Source organism: Rattus norvegicus (genome assembly GCF_036323735.1).
Source record: "Rattus norvegicus strain BN/NHsdMcwi chromosome Y unlocalized genomic scaffold, GRCr8 chrY_unlocalized_10, whole genome shotgun sequence".
Taxonomy (NCBI): Eukaryota; Metazoa; Chordata; class Mammalia; order Rodentia; family Muridae; genus Rattus; species Rattus norvegicus.
This window is the reverse complement of record NW_026947368.1, coordinates 735,099-762,858: the sequence shown is the minus strand read 5'-3', so window position 1 is coordinate 762,858 and position 27,760 is coordinate 735,099. Positions and strand designations below refer to the sequence as shown.

The 27,760-nt window shown below is 39.1% G+C and overlaps 1 long non-coding RNA gene across 3 annotated transcripts; it reads left to right on the top strand.

Annotated features, from left to right (window-relative positions):
• Positions 1 to 259: 259 nt before the first annotated feature.
• Positions 260 to 22,702, top strand: LOC108353331 (uncharacterized). 3 transcript variants are annotated; one of them, XR_010062030.1, is made up of 5 exons: positions 260 to 609; positions 8,977 to 9,090; positions 12,648 to 12,763; positions 12,883 to 13,095; positions 19,388 to 20,678. It is a non-coding gene; the product is annotated as an uncharacterized LOC108353331 (long non-coding RNA). The 3 variants fall into 3 exon arrangements; XR_010062032.1 differs by lacking the exon at positions 12,648 to 12,763; XR_010062031.1 differs by lacking the exons at positions 12,648 to 12,763; positions 12,883 to 13,095; positions 19,388 to 20,678 and adding an exon at positions 21,566 to 22,702 and having other exon boundaries at positions 445 to 609.
• The last annotated feature ends 5,058 nt before the right edge of the window (positions 22,703 to 27,760 follow it).

The following is a 27,760-nucleotide window of genomic DNA, read 5'->3' as shown; positions in this document are numbered from 1 at the left end:
ATTAATTGTCTTTCACTTCTTCCTTAGGACCCTTTTCTTTTGGGCAAAAAAATAAAAGGCATGAGCTGTAAGGAAAAGGACAGTGCCCTCCCCTACCCCTGGCTTTTTTGATAAATATATTAATGATATAAACTCTCTGACTTAAAGGAACCATTAGAAGGAGAGAAGTCCAGTTAGTTTTGACAGGTTCCGAGCCCCTGAACCCATGTGTGGAAGGGTCAGATCAATTGTATTTCTTCAACGTACCTACTCAACTCCTAGCAAAGAGTCAGTGAGATTTCCCGGGGTCAACATATTTCTTCCTTTGTTTTATACCAAGAAAGAAGACCATCTTTGTTCTCCCCATCTCTGAGCTTTTCATATTCTTTGTTCTCACTCCCAAATTGATATTTCCTCTGAACTACAGGAGAATTAGTAAACCTTATAGGCACTGAAGGAATATCCAAGAGGCATTTGCAGACACTTGTGACATCACAGGAGAAGCTAGGGCTCTCCAGGATACAAGAGATTTTTCATGGAGGGCCTAATGATGAATGTCTCTGAGAACTGCCATGGCCTACCTGTAAACAGCTTTCTTTACATTGACCAGTTTCAAGAGTGCCTTTCCAGGTATGTCTCCCGTGACATAGGGGAAACCTTTATGTACTCCATCTCTCTAAAGCTAGGGTCTTCTCTTTGCTTCGACAGTGGTTACATGCTCTGAATGGAGAAAGGTAGTCACGGTCCTGACATGGGTAGTAATGATGTAGGAACTTGGGAGTGTAGGAGATTCTTCTGGATAATATTTTTATTCCCATGTCCATTCCTGTGACATACAGTTCCATTTTCTAGATTTTCTCTGTTTTATAATGGCCAGTATTTTCGCTATAGACCTTTAGGTGAATGAATATTGTATTTCACTTTCTTATTGTACATTCCTTGATAGGGGACTTTATAAATATTTCTGAATGTGTACTCTAAATTACTGTTTTCCAATTCCATTTTCTGCTATGATATTGGAAACAAATGTGGCCCGGCTATAGAGTGAGTATAATAGTGTGAATACTGTGTACTTACTTCAAATGATAAACTCCCAAATACTTATTTTATCCAAAGATATCCATACATCAATAAAGCAAAGGACCACATGGACTATACATTTCGGTTCTCTAATCAAATTTGATAACTGTACTACATTATGTACCTTCCTGTGGTCCCATGGCCAGCCTTGAAAGTTTTAGATGTGTTACCATGATTCTTTTAAAGGCCAAATAAAAGAAACAGGGGTATGGGCAGGAAAAGGAAGGCCTGAGGGAAAGTGAAACCTCAACTTCAATACCTTCATAAGTATAGGAGTGAGTCTATTAGACATTGACATTAGTAATTTCTACAATTTCTACATCTTTACATAGTTGCACAGAATCCATGTTGACATTCCACCTAACCACCATATATATATATATATATATATATATATATATATATATATATATTTTTCTTTTCAGACACCAAAACTAGATAAGAGTGATGAAGCTAAGTAGTGCTATTGCTATTGGCCAGGAAACTGATATACATATGTCCTGAGAGAAACAGCTAGAGCATTTCAAATAAAGAATAGAATGCTAGTGGCAAACAGGTGAACTGAAATGGACCTCTTGTTGGTAGATTCTGAGAAAGAATAACAAGAGCTGAAGGAGCTTTCAACACCGAAAGAAAAAAAATGCTAATGAACCAGAGCTTTCTGGTACTAAACCAATATTCAAAATCTGTACTTGGACAGACCTATGAATCCAACTGCATATGTAGCAGAGGATGGCTTTTTGGGCACCAATGGAAGTAGAAGGCCTTGGTCCTTCCCTTGGTTTGACTCAAAGTTAAAATAAATGTGAAAGGACAGTAAGGTAGTTTATAGAAGAACAGGAGAGGGACCAGTTAGGTATCTTATGGTAGTAAACTCTTGAAAGAAATAATATTTTAAATGTAAATGTACATATTTATTTGTTTAAAAAAACAAATAAAATTTGTAAAAATAAAAAAAAATATAAGAAATAAATGAAAAGAAAACTGACAGCTAAACACAAACACAGATGTTGACTCAGAAATCTAATGGATCACTGTCAGGGTATGGTAGTTACAGATATAATAGTGGAAAGACTAGGATGGTGAAGACTCAACTAGAAACACTTCTCTCTCCCAGATATCTGTATCAGACACAAACTGCACAATAGATATCTAAAGCATGGAGGAGTTTACTCTGAGCTAGGGACACAATACTTGTCCTTCCTTTCTTCCTTAGGTCCTTTCTCTTCTTGTCAAAAAGAATTAAGGCCATATGCTCTCAGGAAAACAACTGTGCCCTTCCCATCACTTGGCTTTTGATATATATGAATGATATAAACTCTCTGATTTCCAGGACCCATAAGAACAGGGAAGTCCAGATGCTTCTGAGAGGACCCCAAATCCTGATTCCCATTTGTGGAAGACTCAGATCAGTGCTATCTGTTCAGAAATATCACTCAACCCGTACCAAGGAGTCACTGAGCTTTCAGAAGCACACATATTTCTTCCTTTTTTTAGAGCAAAACAGAAGGGAAGCTTCCTTATCTCCATATCTGATCTCTTCATCCTCTTTGTTCTCACTCCCAAATGGCTGTTTACTCTGAAATGGATGCCATTCACTAAACTCTAGAGGTACTGAAGGAATACCTGAGAAGCAGATGCAGTCATGACAACACTTGTGACATCACAGAAGAAGACAAAGCTCTCCAGGTTACAAGAGATTTTTCAGGCAGGGCCTAATGATGATGTCACTGAAAACTGCCCTTGTCTCCCTGCTAAATAGTTTTCTTTACATTGACCAGAGTTGAGGGTGCCCTTTCCTGGTTTGTCTCCTATGATTCAGTGGAAACATTTACTCCATCTCTCTAAAGCTAGAGATTTCCCTTTGCATTATTAGTGGATACATGCTCTGAACGGGAAAATTTAGGCAAGGTCCTGGAATTGGTAGAAAAGATCTTGTAACATGGAGTGGAGGAGATTCTTCTGGATATTAATTTTATAACCAGGTACATTTTGTGAAATACAGTTCAATTTTGTAGGTTTTCTCCGTTTCCCAAAGGCCAGTATTTTCCCTACAGACCTTCAATTGAATGTATATTTTATTTCACTTTCGTATTGTACATTCCTCGATATGGGACTTTATAAATATTGCTGAATGTGTACTCAAAACTTTTTTTTTCCAATTCCATTTTCTGGAATGATTTTGGCAACAAATGTGGCCTAGCTATAGAATGAGTATAAGAGTGTAAATATTGTGTACCTACTTGAAATGATAAACCCCCAAATCCTTAATTTATCCCAAAATTATCAGGGATCAGTCAAGCAAAGGACAACATGGACTATAGAATTCGATTCTCTAGTCCCATTTGATATCAGTTCTGCATTATCTACCTTACTGTGTTCCCGTGGCCAGACTTGAGGTTTGCGGTTGTTCTACAATTATTCATTCTTCTGGAATAATAAGATACAAGAAGGACAGGGAGAGGAATGGCTTGAGGTCCAGGGAAACCTCAACTTCAATATGTTCATAAGAAAAGTAGGGAGTCTATTTGACATTGTCCTTTGTGGATTCTACATTCTTGACTTAGTTAAGCACAATCCATGTGAAAATTCTACTTATCCACGTAGCGGCAGGAGCCACGCAAAGGATATATATATATAAGATAAGATTAGATAAGATTGATGACGCTAAGAAGTGCATTCTGCCAGGCAACAGATATAGATATTTCTTTTTTTTTTTTTTTTTTTTTTGGAGCTGGGGACCGAACCCAGGGCCTTGCGCTTCCTAGGCAAGCTCTCTACCACTGAGCTAAATCCCCAACCCCAATATTTCTTGAGAGACACAGCTAGAGCATATTATATACAGAAAAGAATGTGTTTTGTAAAAATATGAAAATAAAAAAGTAAAATTTCCTGTTACCCTGCTAACTCTGGCACCAATATGTCTGAAATTCTCTGCTAGATATCTTGGAGGAAACACATTCCCACTCCTCGGCTGCACAGTGTTTTTTGCCACCACACACTTTCCTATACACAAACCCTCACATAAAAAACACACAACACAATAATCTTTGATCTAGTAGAATAGATATAATTGCCCACTTAAACATACAAATCTGGGTACCATCCATCCCTTAGGAACATTAATAATAACATGTAAATACACAGAGCAAAATCTTCGATTCACTTACCATGGCTTCTCACTCTGTCATCTTCCTTTCTCTCCTTTTTCCTCTAGTCTTCTCCTCTTCTTTCAAACTTCTCTCCCGCCCATTCTTCCTTCTCCTCCCATGACAACCCTCCTTCTATCCTGTTCCTGCCACTCACATATACTTCACAAATTCAATAGGCAGGTGGTTCTGGTGAAGTAACCTGAGTCCTGAGTACAGGACTATGCAGCTGACCTTGGGGCATTGGAATTAGTATCAAACACAGATAACTTCAGGGCAAACCACAACATGAACCCTATTGGACAAAAAGTGAACTGAAAATGGACTTCTTGTTGGTAGATTTTGAGAAAGGATTAGAAGAGGTGAAGGTGCTTTCCACCCCTTAAGAACAAGAATGCTAATGAAGCAGATCTTTCTGGTAGTAGACCAATGTTCAAAAAATGTACATGAACATATTTATGTCTCCAACTACGTATGTTGTAGAGGATGACCTTGTTGGACAACAATGGAAGGAGAACCCTTGGTCCTGCCTAGGTTTGGCTCCCGGTAAAGTAAATGTCCAGGGGCAGTAAGGGTGGTTATAGGAAAAGGGTAAGGGGACCGGTAAGGAATCATATAGTCTGAAAACTGGGAAAAGAAATAATATTTTAAATGTAAATTTAGAAATATCCAATTAAAAAAGCAATAAAATTTGTTTAAAAACTAAAAAAAAATGATAGAAATAAAAGAAAATAAATCTGCCAGCTAATCACACCAATTGATTCAGTATTTTAAGGGGTCACTGTCATGGAATGGTATTCAGAGTAATACAAGTGGAAAGACTGATATGATTAAGTTTCATCTAAAAGCACTTCTCCTTCCCACATCTCCGTGTCAGACACGAACTTCATTATTAGAATCCAATGCATGCAGGAGTTTACTCTGTGCTGAGGACAAAATACTTGCTTTACTTTCTTCTTTAGGACCTTTCCTTCTTAGCAAAAGGATAAAAGCTATGAGCTCCTTGGAAAAACTAGAGTGCCCTACCAAAACCTGACATTTGGGATAAAGAAATGAAATACATAAACTGTCTGACTCCCAAGAAAAATAACAAGCAGGAAAGTCCAGATGCTTCTGAGAGGCTCCCAGCTCCTGATTCCCATAAGTGTGAAGCTCAGATAAATGTTATCTCTTCAGTGAACCTACTCAACCCCTACACAATACTTAAAGAGCTTACCCATTGACAACGTATTCCTTCCTTTTTTTATACCAAGACAGAAGGCTAGCTTCCTACTCCCCATGTCTGGTCACTTCATCCTTTGTGTTCTCCCTCCCAAATGGCTGTTTACCCCCCATTAGTTGCCATTTTGTAAACCCTAGAGGTACTGAAGGAGAATCTGAGAGGCAGTTGCAGTCATGACAACACTTGTGACATCACAGAAGAAGCTTGGGCTCTCCAGGATACAAGAGATTTTTCAGGGAGGACTAATGATGATGTCACTGAGAATTGCCATAGCCTACCTACTAAACAGCTTCCCTTGCAATGACCATATTTGAGGGTGCCATTTCCAGAATTTCTCCTGTGACACAGTGGAAACCTTTACATACTAATTCTCTCTAAAGGTAGAGACTTCCCTTTGCTTCATTAGTGGGTACATGCTCTGAACAAAGTTAGTCAGGTGCTTCGCATGGCAAGAAAAGATTTAGGAATATAGAGTGGAGGAGACTCTTCCAGATAATATTTTATTCCCAGGTACATTCCTGCGACTTACAGTTCAGTATCCCAGGTTTTCTCTATTTCCCAAAGTCCACTATTTTGCCTACAGACCTTAATTGAATGAATATTGTATTTCACTTTCTCATTGTACATTCCTTGAAAAGAGACTTTAATATTCCTGTATGTGTACTCAAAAATTGTTTCTAATTCCATTTTCATCAAAGCAAAGGACAAAATGACTATAGAAATCACGTTTTTAGCACTATTTGGAATCAGTACTACACTATCTATCTTCCTGTGTCCCCATTGCTAGACTGGAGGGTCGGATGTTTTACCATCATTGTCTCTGAAGGCCAAACATAAGATAAGAGAAGATGGGTAGAAATAAGAATGGCTTGAGGACCAGTATAACCTCAATTTCAGTAGAAACATAAGACAAGAGGGATTCTATTTGTGTCAATTCTCAACTCTACATTCTTGAACTAGTTGCGCAGAATCCATGTTACACTTCCATCTAACCACATAGCTGTAGGAGCCATCAAAAGTATATACATGTATATATATATATATATATATATATATATATATATATATATATATATATATACCTCTGCCACCAAAACTAGATAAGATTGATGTATCTAAAAAGTAAATTCTGCAAGCAACCAGATATAGATATTTCCTGAGAGACACAGGTAGATCATGTTAACTGCCTAAACCACACAAAGATCCAACAAAGAAAAAGAACTTCAGACCAATTTCCTCTATGAATATTGACACAAAAATACTCAATATAATTCTTGTGAACCGAATCTAAAAAACAATCATCCATCATGATCAGGGATGCAGAGATGTTTCCATATACAGAAAACCGTCAATGCTATGTGACATATAAACAAACTCAAAGATAAGGACACATGGTCATTTCATTAGATGCTGAGAAAGCATTTGACAAAATTCAACAACACTTCAGTGTAGGGAGCATTGAGGTAAAGCATAAATGGTGCCGAAATCCAGTCCCGTCTGGAAGTAAACGATTTATTGCATATGCACAGGCTTGTCTCCTTGCCAGGGTTGGTGTAGGGTAATTAGGTGATCCGGCGCCCTCCTCTTGTGACCAAAGATACTGCACATGTGCGGGTTTTGCCCCTGGCATCAGTTTGACGGGATGGTAATAAGCTAATGAGGAATTCATGCGCCGCCAATACCTGAAGGAAAAGTAGCAGGGGTGATAGTGGGGTGATTCATTCTCCGCCAATCCCTGAAGGACAATTAGCATAGCCACAGCCTGTTGTGTATAGAAGGCAAGTGCTTTTGCTGTTAGAGGTCCCTGTATCACCAAAGAGGTGGTATTGCCATAAAGGCTGTAGAGAAGAATCCGACAATGTTGTGTCTTCCTTGCCAGATGAGGTGTATACACTTATTGACCCCAAAAGTTTACCAGAGAACTTCTTAACCTGATAAACAACTTCAATAATGTGTCAGGGTATAAAATTAAGTCAAACATACCAGGACCCTTCCTCTCCTCAATGGATAAACAGGCTAAGAAAGAAAATAATGAAACCACACACTTCACAATAGTCCCAAATAATGTAAAATATCTTGGTGTGAGATTAACCAAGCAGGTGAATTATCTGTATGACAAGAAGTTCAAGTATCTGAAGAAAGAAATTGAGAAAGATCTCAGAAGATAGAAAGAGCTTCCTTGCTCATAGATTGACAAGATTAATATAGGGAAGATGACTATTTTCCCAATAGCAATGTACACATTCAATGCAATGCAATATCCATCAAAAATCCAACTGAATTCTTTAATAAAGATAGAAATAGCAATTTGCAAATTCATTTGGAATAAGAAAATGCCAGGACAGCTATAACTATCCTCAACAATAAAAGAACTTCTGGAGGAATCATCACTCCTTAACTCAAGCAGTTTTACAGAGCAATAGTGATAAAAACTGCTTGGTATTTGTAAAGAGACAGATGGATGGACTAGTGGAATAGAATTGAAGACCCAGAAATGAACCCACACACCTATAATTTGATATTTGGCAAAGGAGATAGAACCTTCCAAAGGAAGATACATAGCATTTTCCAATTAGTGCTGGTTCAACTAAAAGTCAGCTTGTACAAGAATGCAAATTATCCCAATTTTATGACCATGTACAAAGCTTCAGTACAAGTGAATCAAGGACCTACACATCAAACCAGAATCACTCAAACTAATAGAAGAAAAGGTTGGGATGAGTCTTGAACACATGGGCACAGGGAAAGTTTCCTGAACAAAACACCAATGATGTAGGCTCTAAGATCACAAATTGACAAATAGGACCTAATAAAACACGAAAGCTTCTGTAAGGTAAAAGACACCATCATTTGGGCAAAGCTGTAACCAACAGATTGGGAAAATATTTTTACCAATCCTTTATCTGATAGTGGGTAATATTCAAAATGTACAAACAACTTAAGAAGTTAGACTCTAGAAAGCAAAAAAAAAAAAAAATTAAATACATACGTTCTAGGGCCTCTCTGCCCCCTTTTCTCAAAGTCCTAACTAATTTCATATCAAAAGTTAATGAAAATATTTTAAACCCTTTCCAAGGCACAGAAAATTATTTGCTTACAGCCAATCTGAATCAATCAGGCTGACTTTCAGTTCTTTATGAGAGGCACGAAGAAACGTCCAGCCCCTACTGCTCCTATGTCCCTATGCACAGGAGGCCCAGATGGAGCTGGGTGTTTTTTTTTTTAAGTCAGGAATGTGAGCAGAATTCTCAGGGGTTTCTGTCCCTCTGATGGTCTCAGTCTGACCACACCACACGAGATTTGGGAGTAGGATGCTGTTAGGACCAGTTCAGATCCAGTTGCAGTTTGGACTGCAGGGCTCCTGCAGCTTGACTGCTTCTATATACATGTGTCCAGATGCACTATGCACTTTCCTCTTGGGCTAGGACTGTGGGAACAAGTGGGCGGAGGTAGCAGTCTCTCCTTCCCTGAGGTCTCAGTATTGTCCACTCTTCTGTCTCACAGAGTTTCCAAAGGAGTTTCAAATGTTCATTCCCTATCCTGCAGGTCTCCAGTCTTTCCAATTCTCCTCCAAATGTGTTGGAGAAGACCCCTCTGGTCGAGGGGAGGTACAACAAGCCCCATCAAACAAAATGGTCTCCACATCTTCTTCTCTTAAAGGTAATCTCAATGATTTCCATATTCCACAGATGGATTAAGTCCTGCCCACTCTCTGCATGAGACTTTAATACCTTCGCCAACTGCCAAAACTTGGCAGAGAGCTTTGTCCACTCACAAAGACACTCAAAGATGTCCCCCATCTCCACCAAAGTGCCTTATGCAATCTGCTTCGGGTAAAATGAGTTGAAAATTGATTCTGCTGACAACGGGGATTTCTGAAATCACTATTAATCCAAGAGGAACTTCAAAGACCTCTACTATTAAAAAAGGACTTAAATCATCACTTATGATCCAAGGGGGGCAAAATACAGTCACAAATTCTCAAGCCAACCTCATAACACACATAACAGAAGAGGAGTGACAAAACTTTCTGCATGTACACCATTAGATCAAGAATGACTGCCAGTTTTTGAAGGGGCTCTTGAGAGTTCCACACCCACACAAGATATGTTAGAAAATTGTGAGTCCACCTAAGGAACTCTTGTGCCTTCTTCACATAAAAAATATGATCTAGCACCCTCACCATCACCCCCAGTACTTCCAATGTCCCTATAAAACAGAGAAATATTCAAATATCCTCTACCACCAAAAAGGACCCTCCTGACTTGTCATCAGGCCCAAAAAAGACAAGTTTATCATAACACATTGTCAATGAGTCATGCAGACTCCATATTGATACAATGTACAGAGAAGATAAAACATACCCTTCCTCCTCAGGGGACTCTATGTCATTCTGTCCTGAAAAGAGGGGCTCCAAAATTTTCCACATGTACATCAGAGATGCTAGAATTTCCCAAAACTGAGCATGATTCTCTGAGTAGTACTCTATCTCAAAAAGAGACTGCAGGACAAGAAACATCTACAAAAGGAGTTCTACCCACAGCCACATATTTAGAAATGGCTTGTGGACGCAACACGTGTACAAAAGATTTTCTAGGACACATTGCATATGTAGAGAAGGTTATGGATCCAACCATATATGAACGAGCAGTAGGGGAACATGATATGCAAACACCAGTGTCTGTAGCATCCTTGAAATCTGAGGAAAGGGATTCCTTGGATTCCATTTGTGGAAAGAATGGATATGACCTCCGCACACTTCACAGATGACTATAGGAACGTCTTAATCTCCTCAAGATCAGCCATCTTCCCCAACTACAGAAGATGCTACACACTCTTCCAAATATGCACAAAGGGTTTCCAGTCCTTCTTTATACCCACAAACTGACCCAGAACACCTGCCAAATACCTAAAAGCCTTTCAATTTTACCTTATCTCCTGAAGGGGCCTTGGAACCTGTTTTGCCTATCAAGCAGGGTAGGGAACCTGACACTTCAATACTTCAATATGAAAGTCTCTTTCCATTTTTCCTGCAGAGGGAATTTTTCTTGGAACTTACACAGTTACACAACGATGTCTAGAACCTCCTTATCTGCTCATGAGAGTCTCAGACCTCTCACATATGCCCCTGTTTCTGTAGGAGAGGTCACATCTCAGAGGTAGCTCTAATATATTCCCCCCATTCTGACATCACAGTCAGGATTTCCACATATATACACGATACATTAAGACCTTCCTCATGTGAGAAGGATGTCGTAGGATCTACTGCATCTGAACAGCATGCTTTAAAACTATCCCCATCTACCCAATTAGATTTATTTCACATGTCCACTCTGTGGAGAAATACTTGACATTCTCCGTATACCAAATTGGACCACAGGCATCGAGTTTCTAGAAACAAAGGGTTAAGATTTTATCCTTTTGATGGAGTCTTTAGAAATTTCTCCTCTAAGGGAGACAGTTTCAACCTTCCCCCTTCTGCCAAAAGGGATCTTGTGCCATCTTCTGCTGCCGAAGAGACACCAAAAGCTACAACTACTACTCAGGTGCGTCTCACACCTTCTCCATCTGCCCAAAGGGACATGGAATTTTCAAAAAAGACTAAGGAATTGTGGAAAGTTGCCAATCCTTACAAGGGCATGACAGACATTCCATATTGTCCCAAGATGCTCAAGTAACTCTTCCTTCAATTGAAAAGGCATGTTCACCATCTGCCCTAGGTTTCAGGGAATTTCTTCACCCCTCTCTAGTGCTCCAGAAATTGTTCTCCATGCTCAAAGTGATTTGTCACTGTGCAAATTAGACTTCAAAGATACAAAACCTTTTTTTTATATTTACAAAGGTCTGAAGGGCAGTCCACATCGAAAAAAAATCATGTAGACCTTGTGCCATTAGCCCAAGTATATAAAAAAATTTCCATGTCTTCTAAAGCATCTTAACATCAACCTGGCTCTAGCACTCATTCTGGTAAACATTTACCATCAGCCCTACAATCCCCAGGACCATCAAAATCTAATAAGGGGTATCTAGAAACTTTGCCATCTGGCAAAAGGTCTTTAGGATGTTCAGCATCTTCTCCATGAGCTTGGTGAACCCATAGAACAAAAGAATTAAACCATCTTCCCAGGGGGTTTTCCCAAGATCCACATATTTCTTCTTTACTTTTATACCAAGACAGAAGGCCAGCTTCCTTCTCCCCATCTCTGATATCTTCATCCTCTTTGTTCTCCCTCCCAAATGGCTGTTTACTCTGAACAGAAGGCTAATTGCTAAATCCTAGAGGTACTGAAGGAATTTCTGAGGTGCAGTTGAAGACACGACAATACTTGTGACATCACAGAAGAAGCTAGGGCTCTCCAGGATGTAAGAGATTTTTCAGGGAGGGCCTAATGATGATATCACTGAGAATTGCCATGGACTACCTGCTGAACTGCTTTACTAACATTGAGTAGATTCAAGGGTGCACTTCACAGGAGTGTCTCCTGTGACACAGTGGAAAACTTTACATACTTGATCTCTAAAGCTAGGGAATTCTCTTGGCTTCCTTAATGATTACATGCTCTGAATGGTGAAAGATAGCTAGGGACTTGGCATGGGTAGAAAAGATTTAGGAACCTAGAGTGGAGGAAATGAATGTGGATAATAATTTTATTCCCAGGTCTAGTTCAATTTTCTCAGATTTATCTGTTTCCCAAACACTAGGATTTTCCCTATAGTCCTGTAATGGAATGAATATTATATTATATTTTCTTATTGTACATTCCACGATAGGGGACTTTATAATATTCCTGAATGTGTACTCAAAAATTCTTTTTTCCAATTCCATTTCTGCAATGATTTTTGGCAACAGAGGTGGCCCAATTATAGAATGAGCATAACAGTGTAAATACTGTATACATACTTCAATGACACACTCCCAAATCCTTATTTTATCCAAAAATTACCAGACATCAATAAAGGAAAGTACCACATGGACTATTTAATTCGTTTCTCTAGTCCCACTTGATATCAGTTCCGCAATATCTACCTTCCTGTGTTTCATTGCCATACTTGAGGGTTTTGGATATTTTACCATGATTCATTATTAAAGTCAAACATAAGATATAGGAGGATGGAAAGCGAGAGGAATGACTTGAGGACCAGTGAAGCCTCAATATAAGTAGTTTCAAAAGAACAGGATGGAGTCTAATTGGTGTTGCCATTTGTTGATTCTACAGTCTTGACCTAGATGCGCAGAATTCATGTTAAAATTCCAGCTAAAATTATAGCTGTAGGAGCCAACAAAAGTACATATATATACATCAGCCACCGAAACTACACAAGATTGATGGAGGTAAGAAATGCATTCTGTCAGATATAGATATTTCCTGAGAGACACAGCTAGATTATACAAATACAGAAGTGAATGCTAGTGGCATACCAGTAAACTGGAAATGGACTTCTTGTTTTTAGATTTTAAAAAAAGATTACAAGAGCTGAAGGGCTTTAACACTACAAGAACAACAATGCCAATGAACCAGAGCTTTCTGATACTAGAACAATATTCAAAGAATGTACATGGACAGAGCTATGGCTCCAACTGCATATGTGGAAGAGAATAGACTTGGTGGGCACCAATGGAAGGAGAAGTCCTTGGTCCTCCCTAGGTTTGACTCCAAGTTCAAGGTAATGTCAAGGGGTAATAAGGAGGGTTATAGCAGAAGGGCAGGGTAACGAGTAAATGATCTTTTAGGCAGGAAACTGGGAAAGGAAATAACATTTTAAATGAAAATATAGAAACATCCAGTTAAAAAAAGCAATAAAATTTGCTAAAAAATGAAAGACATAAAATAAAAGTAAACTGCCAACTAATTATACCTGTTGACTTGGAAATCTACAATGATAGTCAGAGTAATACAAGTGGTAAGACTAAGATGATGATATCTGAACTAGAGCACTTCTCTCTCCCAGATAGAAGTATCAGACAGAAACTGCACTATAGGTATCCAAAACATTGAAGAGTTTACTCTGAGCTGCGGACATAATGCTTGTTCTTCCCATCTTCCTAAGTAACTTTCTCTTTTTGAGAAAAAGTATAAAGTCCATGACCTGTCAGGGATACAAATGTGCCATTCACAACACTTGACTTTGGAATAAAGGAATGAATGATATAAACTCTCTGACTTCCAGAAAGCAAAAGAAAAGGAAGTCCAGATGCTTCTGAGAGGCTCCCGGCTCCTAATTCCCTTATGTGGAAGGCGAAGATAAAGGCTATCTCTTCAGAGTTACCCCTCAACACCTAACAAGGACATACTAAACTTTCCCAAGCACCACATAATTTTCCCTGTTTTTTTATACCAAGACAGAAGGCCAGATTCCTTCTCTCCATTTCATATCCTTCATCCTCTTTTTTCTCACTTCCAAATTGTCTCTGAATTAGGCCAAATAGTAAACCTTAGAGGTATTGAAGGAAAATCTGAGAGGCAGTTGCAGTCATGACAACAGAAGGAGCTAGGGGTCACCAGATTATAAGAGAGTTTTCAGGCAGCTTCTAATGATAATGTCACTGAGCACTACCGTGATCTACATGCTGAACACTTCCTTACATTGACCAGATTCAAGAGTGCCTTTCCCAGGTATGTCTCAGGAAACACAGTGGAAACCTGTATGTACTACATCACTCTAATGTAGAGACTTCTTTCTGCTTCTCTAGTCGTTACATGCTCTGAATGTAGAAAGTTAGCCAGGGGCTTAGCATGGGTAGAAACGATTTAGGAACATGGAGTGTAGGAAATACTTCTAGATAATATTTTTATTCCCAGGTTCATTCCTGTGACATAAAGTTCAATTTTCTGTGTTTTCTTTCTTTCCCAAATGCCAGTATTTTCTCTACAACCTTTAATTGAATGAATATTGTATTTCAATTTCTTACTGTAAATTCCTTGATAGGGGACTTTGTAAATGTTCCTCATTGTGTAATCAAAAATTCTGTTTTCCAATTAAATTTTCTGCAATGATTTTGGTCACAAAGGGGGCCCAGCTATAGAATGAGTACAACACTGTAACTACTGTGTACCTATTTCAAATGATGAATTCCCAAATCCTTTTTTTTTACCAAAAAAATTACCAGACATCAGGAAAGCAAAGTATAACATGGATTTTTTAATTCGGTTCTCTACTCCCATTTGATATCAGTACTACCCTATCTATCTTCTAGTGTTCCCATGGCCAGACTTGAGTGTTTAGGATGTTTTACCATGATTCTTTCTTAAGGCCAAATGTAATCTACCAGATGATGGGCAGGGGAGAAGAATGGCTTGAGGACCAGTTAAATGTCTACTTCAATAGGTTCATAAAAACAGGAGGGAGTCTATTTACATTGTTATCTGTGAATTCTACATTCTTGACATAGTTGGGGAGAATCCTTGTTAACATTCCGCCTAACAACGTAAGTGTAGAAGCCTCCAAAATTATTTATATACATCAGCCACCAAAACTAGATAAGATTGATAAAGTTAATAAGTGCATTCTTCCAGGAACTGGATAAAGATATTTACTGAGAGACACAGATACAGCATGTCAAATACAGAAGTGAATGCTAGTAGCAAACCAGTGAACTGAAAACAGACCTCTTGTAGGTAAATATTGAAAAAGGTTAGAAGAGCTGAAGGTGATTTCAACCCCATAAGAACAACAATGCCAATAAACCAGAGCCTTCGGATACCAGACCAATAAACAAAGAACGTACATGGATTGATCTATGGCTCCAAATTCATATGTGGCAGAGGATGGCCTTTTTGGGCAAAAATGGTGATGATGCCCTTGGTCCTCCCTAATTTGTCTCCCAGTTCAAGGGAATGTCAATGGACAGAAAGTCTGGTTATAGAAGTAAGAAAAGGGAACATGTAGGGATCTTAAGGGAATAAACTGGGAAAGGAATTAATATTTTAAATGTAAATATAGAAAACAACCAGTTTAAAAAAAGCAATAAAATTCTCTAAAAAATATGAATGACATAAAAGAAAAGAAAGATGCCAAGTAATCACATGTATTTCCTAGGAAATTGAAGTGGTCGTCTGAGTAATACTAGTGGAAAGACTGAGATGATCAAGTCTAAACTAGAAGCACTTCTCTCTCCCAAATATCAGTGTCAGACACAAAGTGCTCTATAGATATCCAAAGCATGAGTTTACTTGGAGCTAAGCATACAATACTTGATTTCCCTTCTTCCTTAGGACCTTTTCTTCTTGACAAAGTATAAAGGTCATGACTTATCAGGAAAACAAATATGCCCTTCAAACACTTGGATTTTGGAAAAAAGAAATGAATGATATAAACCCACTGTCTTCCAGGAACCATAAGAACAGAAAAGTCCAGAGTGTAGGAAGTTCTTATAGACAATATTTTTATTCACAGGTCATTCCTGTATACTCTATCTAGTTTCCAGTGTTTGCATGCCCAGACATAAGGGTAGGATGATTTATCATCATTCTTTCTTAAGGCCAAAAGTAAGATACTGGACTAAGGACAGGGAGAAAAATGTCTTGAGGACCAGTTAAACATATTCTTCAATAGGTTAATAAAAACAGGAGAGAGTCTATTTGAAATTGTCATTTGTGAATTTTACACTATTGACATATTTGGCCAGAATCCATGATAATTTTCCACTTAAACATTTAGGTGTAGGAGCCACCAAAAGTATATATGTATACATCAGCCAACAAAACTAGGTAAGATTGATGAAGGTAAGAAGTGCTTTCTGCCAGGCACCAGATATAGATATTTACTGAGAGGCACAGATACAGCATGTCAAATACAGAAGTGAATGGTGGTAGTAAACCAGTGCACTGAAAATGGACATATTGTTGCTAAATCTTAAAAAAGGATTAGAAGAGCTGAGGGTGCTTTCAACACCATAAGAACAACTATGCCAATGATACAGAGCTTTATTGTACTAGACAAATATAAAAAGAAAGTACATGTACTGACCTATGGCTCCAAATGAATAAGTGGCTGAGGATGTCATTTTTGGGCAACATTGAAAAGAGAGGCACTTGTCCTTCCTAGTTTTTCTTCCAATTCAAGGGAATGTCACGAGCCAGAAAGGCTGTTTAGAGAAGAATGAAGGGGTTGGGGATTTAGCTCAATGGTAGAGCGCTTGCCTAGGAAGCGCAAGGCCCTGGGTTCGGTCCCCAGCTCAGAAAAAAAGAACAAAAAAAAAAAAAAAAGAAGAAGGAAATGGAATGCGTAGGGAACATATGATCAGGAAACTGGAAATTGAAATAATATTTTAAATGTTTATATCTACTTAAAAATCTAGTTAAAAGGAATTAATTTTGCTAAAATATAAAAAAATGAATGATATAAAAGAAAATAAATGTGCAAAGTCATAACAATTATTGGCTCAGATATTTAAAGTCATAGTCATAGTAATACTAGTGGAAAGACTGAGATGATGAAGTCTCAACTAGAAGAATATTCTCTCCCAATAATCATTGTCAGACACAAACTGCACTATAGGTGTCCAAAGCACAGAGGAGATGATTAACTTGAGTTAGGGACAGAATATTTGTTTTTCCCTTCTCCTTAGAACCTTTTCTTCTTGACAAAGAGAGTAAAGGTCCTTAGCTCTCATTAAAACAACTGTGCCTTTCACAACACTTGGTTTTTGGAATAAAGAAATGAACGATATAATCCCTCAGGAACCATAAGAACAGGAAAGTCCTGTTGTTTCTGAGAGTCTCCAAGCTCATGATTCCCTTATTTATAAGGCTCAGATTAAGGCTATCTTTTCAGCGATATCACTCAAGCCCTACAAAGGACTCACTGAACTTTCCAAAGGACCACATTTTTCTTCCTTATTTTTTATACCAAGACAGAAGGCCCGCTTCCTTCTCCCCATTTCCAAACACTTCTTCCTCTTTGTTACCACACCACAATTTGCTCTGAATTAGAGAATATTAGTAAAACCTATTGGTGAAGGAATAACTGAGAGGCAGTTGCAGTCACGACAATAGTTGTGACATCACAGAAGCTAGGACGCTCAAGGTTACAAGAGAGTTTTCAGGGAGGTCCTAATGATTATGGCAGTGAGAACTGCTGTGGACTACCTGCTGAACACATTTCCTTACATTGACCAGATTCGAATTTTCACTTTCCAAGTATGTCTCCCGTTACACAGTTGAAACCTATACATAACACATCTCTCTAAAGCTAGAGACTTCTCTCTGCTTCACAAGTGGTTACATGCTCTGAATGGAGAAAATTAGACAGGGTAGAAAAGATTTAGGAACATGGAGTGTAGGAGATAATTCTAGATAATATTTTTTGTTTCTTTTTTTTGGAGCTGGGGATCGAACCCAGGGCCTTGCACTTCCTAGGTAAGCGCTCTACCACTGAGCTAAATCCCCAGCCCCTCTAGATAATATTTTTATTCCCAGTTTCATTCCGTTGATATAAAGTTCAATTTTCTGTGTTTTCTCTGTTTCCCAAAGGCCAGTATTTTCCCTACAGACCTTTAATTGAATGAATATTGTATTTCAATTCCTTATGTTTAATTCCTTGATAGGGGGTTTTGTAAATATTCCTCAATGTGTACTCAATAATTCTGTTTTCTAATTCCATTTTCTGCAATGATTTTTGTCACAAAGTGGGCCCAGCTATATAGTGAGTAAAACAGCATAAATACTGTAAAACTACTTCAAATGATAAACTCACAAATATTTATTTTAACAAAAAAATTACCAGACATCAGGAAATCAAAAACAACATGGATGATTGTATTTGGTTATCTAATCCCATTTGATATCAGTACTACACTATCTAGCTTCCAGTTTTCCCATAGCCAGAACTGAGGGTTTAGGATGTTTTACCAAGATTCTTTCTTAAAACCAAATGTAATTTACCAGATGATGGGCAGGAAGAAGAATGGCTTGAGGACCAGTTATACGTCTACTTCAATAGGTTCATAAAAACAGGACGGAAACTATTTGCATTGTCATTTCTTAATTCTACATTCTTCACATAGTTCAGCAAAATCCATGTAAACATTCCACTTGACAAAAATAGGTGTAAGAGCCACCAAAATTATATTTGTACTCATCAGCCAACCAAACTAGATAAGATTGATGAAGGTAAGAAGTTCATTCTGCAAGGAACCAGGTATAAATATTTACTGAGAGATACAGATACAGCCTGTCAAATACAAAAGTGAATGCTGGGACATACCAGTTAACTGAAAACAGACCTCTTGTTGGTAAATTTTGAAAAAGGATTCAAAGAGCTGAAGGTGCTTTCAACCCGAGAAGAATAACAATGCCAGTGACCAGCGCTTTCTTATAATAGACAGATTTACAAAGAAAGTACATGGACTAACCTATGGCTCCAAATGCATATGTGGCAGAAAATGGCCTTTTTGGGCAACTTGGAAAGAGAAGCTCTTGTATTCCCTACTTTGTCTCCCAGTTCAAGGGAATGCATTGCGGCAGAAAGGCTGGTTTGAAAAGAAGGAAATGGAACGGGTAGGAACCTTATGGGCAGGAAACTGGGAAAGGAAATAATATTTTAAAAGTAAATATAGAAACATCCAGTTATAAAACAATAAATTTTGGTAAAAAATAAAAAAAAGAATGATATGAAAAAAAGAAAGCTGCCAAGTAAAAAGACATCTTGACACAGAAATCTGAAGTGTTATTCAGAGTAATAGTAGTGGAAAGACTGAGATGATGAAGTCTCAACTACAAATACTTCTCTATCCCAGATATCAGTGTGAGAGACAAACTGTACTATAGGTATCCAAAGCGTGGAGGAGTTTATTCAGAACTAGGGATACAATACTTGTTTTTCCCTTCTTCCTTAGGACCTTTTCTTCTTGAAAAAAAGTGTAAGGGTCATGAGTTCTCAGGAAAACAACTGTGCCCTTCACAACACTTGGCTTTTGGTATAAAGAAATTAATGATATAAACTCTCTTATTTCAAGGAACCATAAGAACAGAGAAGTCCAGATAAGAACAGAGACGTGCAAATGCTTCTGAGAGTCTCCCAGCTCCTGATTCCCTTATGTGGAAGACTCAGATCAATGCTATCTCTTCAGCGATATCACTCAAACCCTACAAAGGACTCACTGAACTTTCCAAAGGACCACATATTTCTTCCTTGTTTTTTATACCAGGAAAGAAGATCAGCTTTTTTCTCCCTATTTCTATTCTCTTCATCGTCTTTGTTATCACTCCCAAATGTGCTCTGAAGTAGAGGCCTATTAGTAAACCCTAGAAGTACTGAAAGAATATCTCACAGGAAGTTGCAGTCACAACAACACTTGTGACATCACAGAAGAATCTAGTGCTCTCCAGGTTAGAAGAGAGTTTTCAGGGAATGCCTAACAATGATGTCACTGAAAACTGTCATGGCCTACCTGATGAACACCTTTCCTTACATTGACCAGATTCAAGTTTGCACTTTATAGGTATGTCTCCTATGACACAGTGGAAACCTTTATATACACCTTCTCTCTAAAGCTAGAGAATTCTCTGTGCTTGACTAGTGGTTACATGCTGTGGGGCGTGGCATGGGTGAAAACGATTTAGGAACATGGAGTGTAGGAGATGTTCCTAGATAATATTTTTAATCCCCAGTTCATTCCTGTGACACACAGTTAAATTTTCTAGGTTTTCTCTGTATCACAATGACCAGCATTTTCCCTACAGATGTATAATTGAACGAATATTGTATTTCAATTTCTTATTGTAAATTCCTTGTTAGGTGACTTTGTAAATTTTTCTCAGAAATTGATCTCAAAAATTCTGTTTTCAAGTACCATTTTCTGCAATGATATTGTCACATATGGGGCCCTGATATAGAGTAAGTATAATAGTGTAAATTCTGTGTACCTACTTCAAATGTAATCTCCCAAATTCTTATTTTATCAAAAAATTACCAGACATCAGGAGAACAAAGAAAACATTGACTATTGAATTCTGTTTCTTGTCCCATTTGATATCAGTACTACACTCTCTAGCGTCCAGTGTTCCCATGGCCAGAATTGAGGGTTTAGGATGATTTACCATGATTCTTTCTTCAGGCCAAACGTAAGATACTGGATGATGTGCAGGGAAAAGAATGACCTGAGGACCAGTTAAACGTCTACTTCAGGTTTGGGATTTACCTCAATGGAGAGCGCTTGCCTAGCAAGCGCAAGACCCTCGGTTCCTTCCCCAGCTCTGAATAAAAGAGAAAAAATAAAGTCTACTTCAATAGGTTCATAAAAACAGGGGGAGTCTCTTTGAAATTTTCATTTTTGAATTCTATATTCTTGACCTAGTTGGTCAGAATCCATGTTAACTTTCCAATTAACTTCATAGGTGTAAGAGCCACCAAAAGTATATATGTATACATCAGACCAAAAAAAAAAAAAAACTAGATAAGATTGATGAAGGTAGGAAGTGCATTCTGCAAGGAACTGGATATAGATATTTACTGGAGACACAGATACAGCATGTCAAATACAGAAGTGAATGCTAGTAGCAAACCAGTGAACTGAAAACAGACATGTGGTTAAATTAAAAAAAAAAGGATTAGAAGAACTGAACGTGCTTTAAACCACATAAGAACAATGATGCCAATGAACCAGAGATTTTTATAACTAGACCAATAATCACAGAAAGTACATGGAGTAGTCTATGGCTACAAATGCATATGCTGCAGAGGATGGCCTTTTTGGGCAACATTGAAAAGAGAAGCCCTTGTCCCCTCTAATTTGTCTCCCTGTTCAAGGCAATGTCATGTGGCAGAAAGTTTGGTTAGAGAAGAAGGATATGGAACAGGTAGGGATCTTATGCACAGGAAACTGGGAAAGGAAATAATATTTTAAATGTATATATAGAAACATCTAATTAAAAAGCAATAAATTTTGTTTAAATATAAAAAAATGAATGATATAAAAGAAAAGAAAGCTGCAAAGCCATCACAAATATTGACTCAGAAATCTGAAGTGGTAGAGTAATACTAGTGGAATGACTGAGTTATTGAAGTCCCAACTAGAAGCACTTCTCTCTCCCAAATATCAGTGTCTGACACAAAGTGCATGATAGGTATACAAAGCATGTATGTGTTTACCTTTAGTTAGTGACACAATACTTGTTTTTCCCTTCTTCCTTAGGACCTTTTCTTCTTGCGAAAAAGTGTAAAGGTCATGAGTTCTCAGGAAAACAACCGTGCCCTTCACAACACTTGGCTTTTGGAATAAAGAAATAAATGATATAAACCCTTTGACTTCCAGGAACCATAAGAACAGGGAAGTCTACAAGCTTCTAAGAGCCTCACAGTTCCTTATTCCCTTATATAGAAGCTCAGATCAAGGCTATCTCTTCAGCCATCCCACTCAACCCCTACCAAGGGCTCTCTGAGTTTTCCAAAGGACCACATATTTCTTCCTTGTTTTTTTATACCAAGATAGAAGGCCAGCATCCTTCTACCCATTTCCAATCTCTTCATCCTCTTTATTATCACTCCCCAATTTCTCTGAATTACATGTCAAACAGTAACCACTTTCAAAGTATGTCTCCTGTGACACAGTGGAAAACTTTATGTACTCCATCTGTCTAATTCTAGAGATTTCTCTCTGCTTCACTAGTGGTTTCATGTTCTGAATGGAGAAACTTGTTCAGGGGCTTGGCATGGGTAATAAAGATGTAGGAACATGGAGTGTTGGAGATTCTTCTAGAGAATATTATTATTCTGTATGTCACAGATTTTTTCCTGTGACATACAGTTCAATTTTCTAGGTTTTCTCTGTTTCCCAAAGTCTAGTATTTTCCCTACAGACCTTTTATTGAATGAATATTGTATTTGAATTTCTTATTGTAAATTCCTTGAAAAGCAACTGTAGGCAGCTGCGACGTGCCAGGACTCTAAGTTGGTGCTAGTTTCTGCCTTCCACCCTCCCAATGGTGAGCTCTCCTTTTAGTAAACTATTCCTTATTTGGCTATGCCACCTGGCCTGCCAGATTCTGCATTTTGAAAGCCTATCTGCATGACCCATTTGGCTTGCTAGGATTGGCCAGCGCTATCTATTTAAGTTTGGTTTGGGGGTTCCCTGTGGTCAGAAAATTGTATCAACGTTCCTGAGTAAAACTCGTCGAAGAAGATCTTCACTATTCGTGTCTTCCATGCTGGTCGAGGGTGGACACGGCAAGTGGTGACCCGTAAAGGGACCTCCTGATATCAGAACTTCTTGCAGTCGGGGCATCGCTGGAAATTTCCCAAGGTAAGGTGGGACCATAAGGACCGTGGGAAATAAGTGGTTTTAAATTCTCAGGGTAGTTAAAAAGTAAGTTCTCGGTAGAAACAAACTGAAGTTAGGAAGACGCTTGGTAAATTTAGTCACAGCAGCCTAGAAAGTTTTGATCCTGAGGACCTCACAGTCTCATCCAATTTTTCTGGCTCTTCAAGAGCTGTTTGAGCATAAGAAACTAAAAATAAAAAGGAGCACCATAGAGAGATTTTTGTGTGAATGCCATGTCTTTGCTCCCTGGTTCTCAGACTCTGGTAACCTTACTGTGGCAAGTTGGGAAAAAATAGGGAAAGACCTTGATTTTGCATTGGAACAGGGGACTCTAAGACCTGGGGTCCATCCAGTGTGGCATTTACTGCATAGTTGTCCTGAGGATCAAAAATGTTGTCAGGCAACTATAGAGAAGGGGAAAGCTGCCCATGAAATGCTTCAAGAGGAAAGAACAGAAAACCAGGGAAGTACAAAGGAGACAGACTCAGAAAAGACAGATATAGAGGAAGAAACAGACGAAACAGATTAAGAAGAAGAAAAGGAAAAAGTCTAAAATGGTGGACGAACTCCGTAGGAGGGTCCCCTCAGCTCCTCCTCCCTGCAAAGTTGTAGAGGGAGAAAATAAAGTTTCAGGTGCAGGGGGTCCTCCTGTGGTTAACAACGGCACTGTACATGTGCAGGGTTTTCACCCGGCATCAATTGGCTAGTAATATGCTAATGAGGGAGCAGCACAATGCTAATGAGGTAATTCATGCTCCACCAATCCCTGAAGGACAATTAGCATAGCCTCTGCTGCTGTCTATATAAGGTGAGCACTCTTGCTGCTTGAGGTCCCACTGTCCCTGTTCAAGAGAGCTGTACAATAAAGGCTTGTTCGCAGAGGAATCCTGTTGCCACGGCTTCTTCTTGCGAGACATTGGGCATGCAACAAACAGGTAGTCCATTCTGCCCAGAAGTGTGGGAGCCAGTCCGCACAGAAGTGAATCTGGCCTATCCTGTTTATGTGGATGCTAATCAACAAAGGTATCATGAGCCTTTAGACTTTAAGGTGATCAAGTCCCTGAAGGAATCAGTAACACTTATGGCATTATGGCCTCATTTACCATAGCTTAGGTTGAGGTCTGACACAGATTTTGCATGACTCCTAGTGATTGGATTAAACTTACTAGGGCCTGTCTTAGACTGGGACAGTATTTGTATTGGAGAACTTGTCTTATTGAGTTTCCCAATGAACACGCTGACTCTAACTTGGCAGCAGGGCGAGGGGCAGCCAGTCTGTCTGGGATAGAGATATGCTGCTGGGTCAGGGACGCTTTGCCAATGCTCAGACAGGGTATCCAGGACAGGTTTACCAGCAGATTAAGAAGTTGCAACAAAGGCATGGAAATCCTTACCTAATAAGGGAGAAGTGAGTGGAAACCTAATCAAGATCCTTCAACGACCTATGGAGCCATTCTCTGACTTTGTAGCCTGATTAGTGGAAGCAGCGGGGAGAGTCTTTGGCGACCCCGATACGGCTATGGCGTTGATTAAACAGTTGGCCTATGAACAGTGCACAAAGGAATGTCGAGCTGCTATCATTCCTTACAAGAATAAGGGACTTGAAGCTTGGATGAAGGTCTGTAGAGAAATAGGGGGACCTTTGTCTAATGCTGGACTTGTGGATGCTGTTATGCAGAAGACGCAGAGAAAAGGAGGAAGTTCAGGAGTGTGTGTTAAGTGTGATCAACAGGTGCACCTAAAAAGGCAATGTTGAGAAAGGAGAAGTCTATTCAGTACAGGAATTGGCCAACGCCCAAGGCAACAAGTTCTGTGCCACAAGTCCAAAAAGGGGAACCATTGGGCTCATGAGTGCCACTCGGTAAAAGACATCAATGGGCAGCCTCTTAGCTCGGGTTTTGGTGGAGCAGGTCCAAAAAATGGACAGCCGGTTCCAGGACACCAGGACCTACAAATATATGGGCCAGTGGAGAATCAGGACGTATAACAGAGACACGAGATATGGCCGTCCCTTCGCCATCCGAGAGGACAAGGTGAGCCACTAAGTGCTCCACAGGACTGGACCTCTGCTCCACCAGCAGACCTGTACTAACGCCTTGAATGGGGGTCTAGTTGATAGAATCTGATTTTAAAGGACCCCTTGAACCTGGGCCAGTAGGGTTACTTATAGGGAGATCATCTACATATTTAAAAGGACTACATGTCCATCCAGGAGTTATTTACCCAGATTAAACTGGGGTAGTCAAGATCATGGTAGAATCACTGAAAGGTATTGGTACCATTTCCCCTGGGGACAGAATACCCCAATTATTACTTTTGCCTAGACTTCATGAAAGATTTGTAGCCCACTCTAGAGGGAGAGGAGAGAATGGTTTCCGTTCCACAGTCCCCGACCTTACATTTTTAGCCTTGGGTTTAAACCAACGCCCAGTAATGGAGCTAAGGGTAGATGGTAAAAGGATCCTAGGAGTGTTGGATAAAGGGGCCGATAGAAGTATAATAGCTAAGAAAGATTGGCCCTCTGGAAGACCAGTACAGGCCTCATCTCAAACATTACAAGGTCTCCATTAGACAAAAGCTCCTGATATGAGGGCAAGACAACTGAGTTGGAGAGATCAGGAAGGGCATTCAGGAGTTATGCAACCCTATGGGTTGGATTTGCCCATTTCCCTTTGGGGGAGATATTTGCTGAAAGATATGGGTTTCAAATTGACCACTGAGTATTCTGAAACTTCACTAAAGATTATGAAACATATTGGCTATTTTCCTGGTATTGGAATAGGGAAACACCTGCCGGGTATGACTAACCCTATAACTGCCCAACAGAGAGAAAGGAATCAGGTCCTGGGTTTTTCCATGGGGCCACTGAAGAAGGGTTCCCATTACCTGGAAAACAGAGGAGCCGGTTTGGGTTCCTCAGTGGCTGCTTTCTTCTGAGAAGTTTGCTACAACTAAAGCTGGCTGCCAAGCTTATAAAACCATCAGTATTATCTTGGAATACCCCAATTTTTGTGTTTAAAAAGAAGTCAGGGAAATGGAGACTGTTGCATGATTTATGAGTTATTAATGAACAGATGCAAATCATGGGCCCCAGTGCAACTCGGGCTTCCTCTTTTATCCTCTCTGCCAGACTGTTGGCCTGTTGTAGTGATTGATATAAAAGATTGCTTTTTCTCCATACCTCTTTGTCCAAGAGATAGTGAAAGATTTGCTTTTACTGTTCCATCATGCAATCATGAAGAACTTGATCAACGACTACAATGGGTAGTTTTACCACAGGGTATGGCCAATAGCCCTTCTGTGTGTCAACTTTTTGTGGGCAATGCCATTGCCCCAATAAGACAGAAGTTTCCTGCACCCAATTTTACAGATGATATCCTTTTAACTGCAAAGTATGAAGAGATTTTAGATTTAGTATATGGAAATTTAGTTAAATTACTAGAAGGTAGGGGATTTGATTACTGCCCCAGAAAAGGTACAAAAGGGAAATTTTGTAAATTATTTAAGAACAAAACTAAGTCCTTATACCTTTATCCCCCAGAAGGTTGAATTGAGGAAAGATAATCTTAAGACTCTTAATGATTTTGAAAAATTACTCGGAGATATTAATTGGGTCAGATGTCATTTAAAATTACCAAATAATGAATTAAAACCATTGTATAATACTTTAGTTGTGGATTCGGCCTTGTAATCTCCAAGACAATTGACTGATGAAGCAAAGGAAGCTTTAGAGAAGGTTGAAAAAGGAATACAAGGCACAATTTTACATCGATGGAAGGAGGGTGCTATGCATTCTAGCCACCCACAGGCAGCACACAGTATTGTTGTGGCAAGATGGTCCTCTGCTTTGGGTTTATCCCAAGGCTTCTCCAGCTAGATCAGTAGAGTATTACCATACAGCAGTTGCATGATTAGCCCTGAATGCGATCCAACAGTGCGTACAACAATTTGTTGTTTCCCCAACCTCAATCATTGTGCCCTATACAGGTCAGCAGATGAAGATCTTGTGTGGCACTGTGGATGATTGGGCTATATCATGCTGTGGATTCCATGGAGAGATAGATAATCATTATCCAAAACACTCTTTGCTATCCTTCTTTAAAGAACATCCCGTGATCTTTCAGCGTTCCTATATAGGGGGCGCCAAACATTTTTACAGATGGATCCAAAAATGGCTGTGGAGCTTATGTGATTAACCATCAAGAGACAATTTTGTGCCAATATCAACCCGGCTCTCCACAAATAATTGAATTCAAGATTGTGCAGGAAGTGTACAAAATTGTTCCTTTGCTTTAATTTGCTCTCTGATTCGTCATATATGTTAATGCAGTTAAGATATTAGAAGTGGCTGGCCCTATTAAAATTAGCAGCACGGTATGCCAGCTGCTGAGGGAACTTCAGGAATTGATCTGAGAAAGAGGTCACAAGTTTTTTGTCCAAAATATTAGAGCACATAAAGGTTTGCCTGCTCCTCTCAGTGAGTGAAATGATCTTGTGGATAGATGTACCCGAATGGAGTTCATATTCCTAAGCTCATCATTGGATGAAGCCCAACAGTTTCATAAACAATTTAATGGGCTTACTAAGACCTTAGAGCAGAAGTTTCACTTGTCTTGAGCAGATGCTTGACAGATAGTTTTAGGATGTCAACAGTGTATCACTTTTCACCATCCCCATAGTGTAGGGGTTAATCCTAGAGGACTTTTGCCCCTAAAGGTTTGGCAAATGGATGTAACTCACATATCTGGATTTGGGAGCCTAAAATACATTCATGTTTCTGTGGATACTTGTTGAGGTGTCATTCATGCTACCCCTACGAGTGGAGAAAATGGACCCAATGTTGTTGGACACTGCCTCTAAGCCTGGGCTGCTTGGGGAAACCCTCAACACTTAAAAACTGATCGTGGCCCAGCATAAACTGCCAAATCTTTCAAATCCTTTTATAAACAGATGAATGTGCCATGACCTGCCTTATAATCCCCAACATCAATGTGTTGTTGAGCAAGCACATCGTACCTTGAAGGAATGCATAATTAAACAAAAAAGGGGAATAGGCCATGGTAGAAGCCG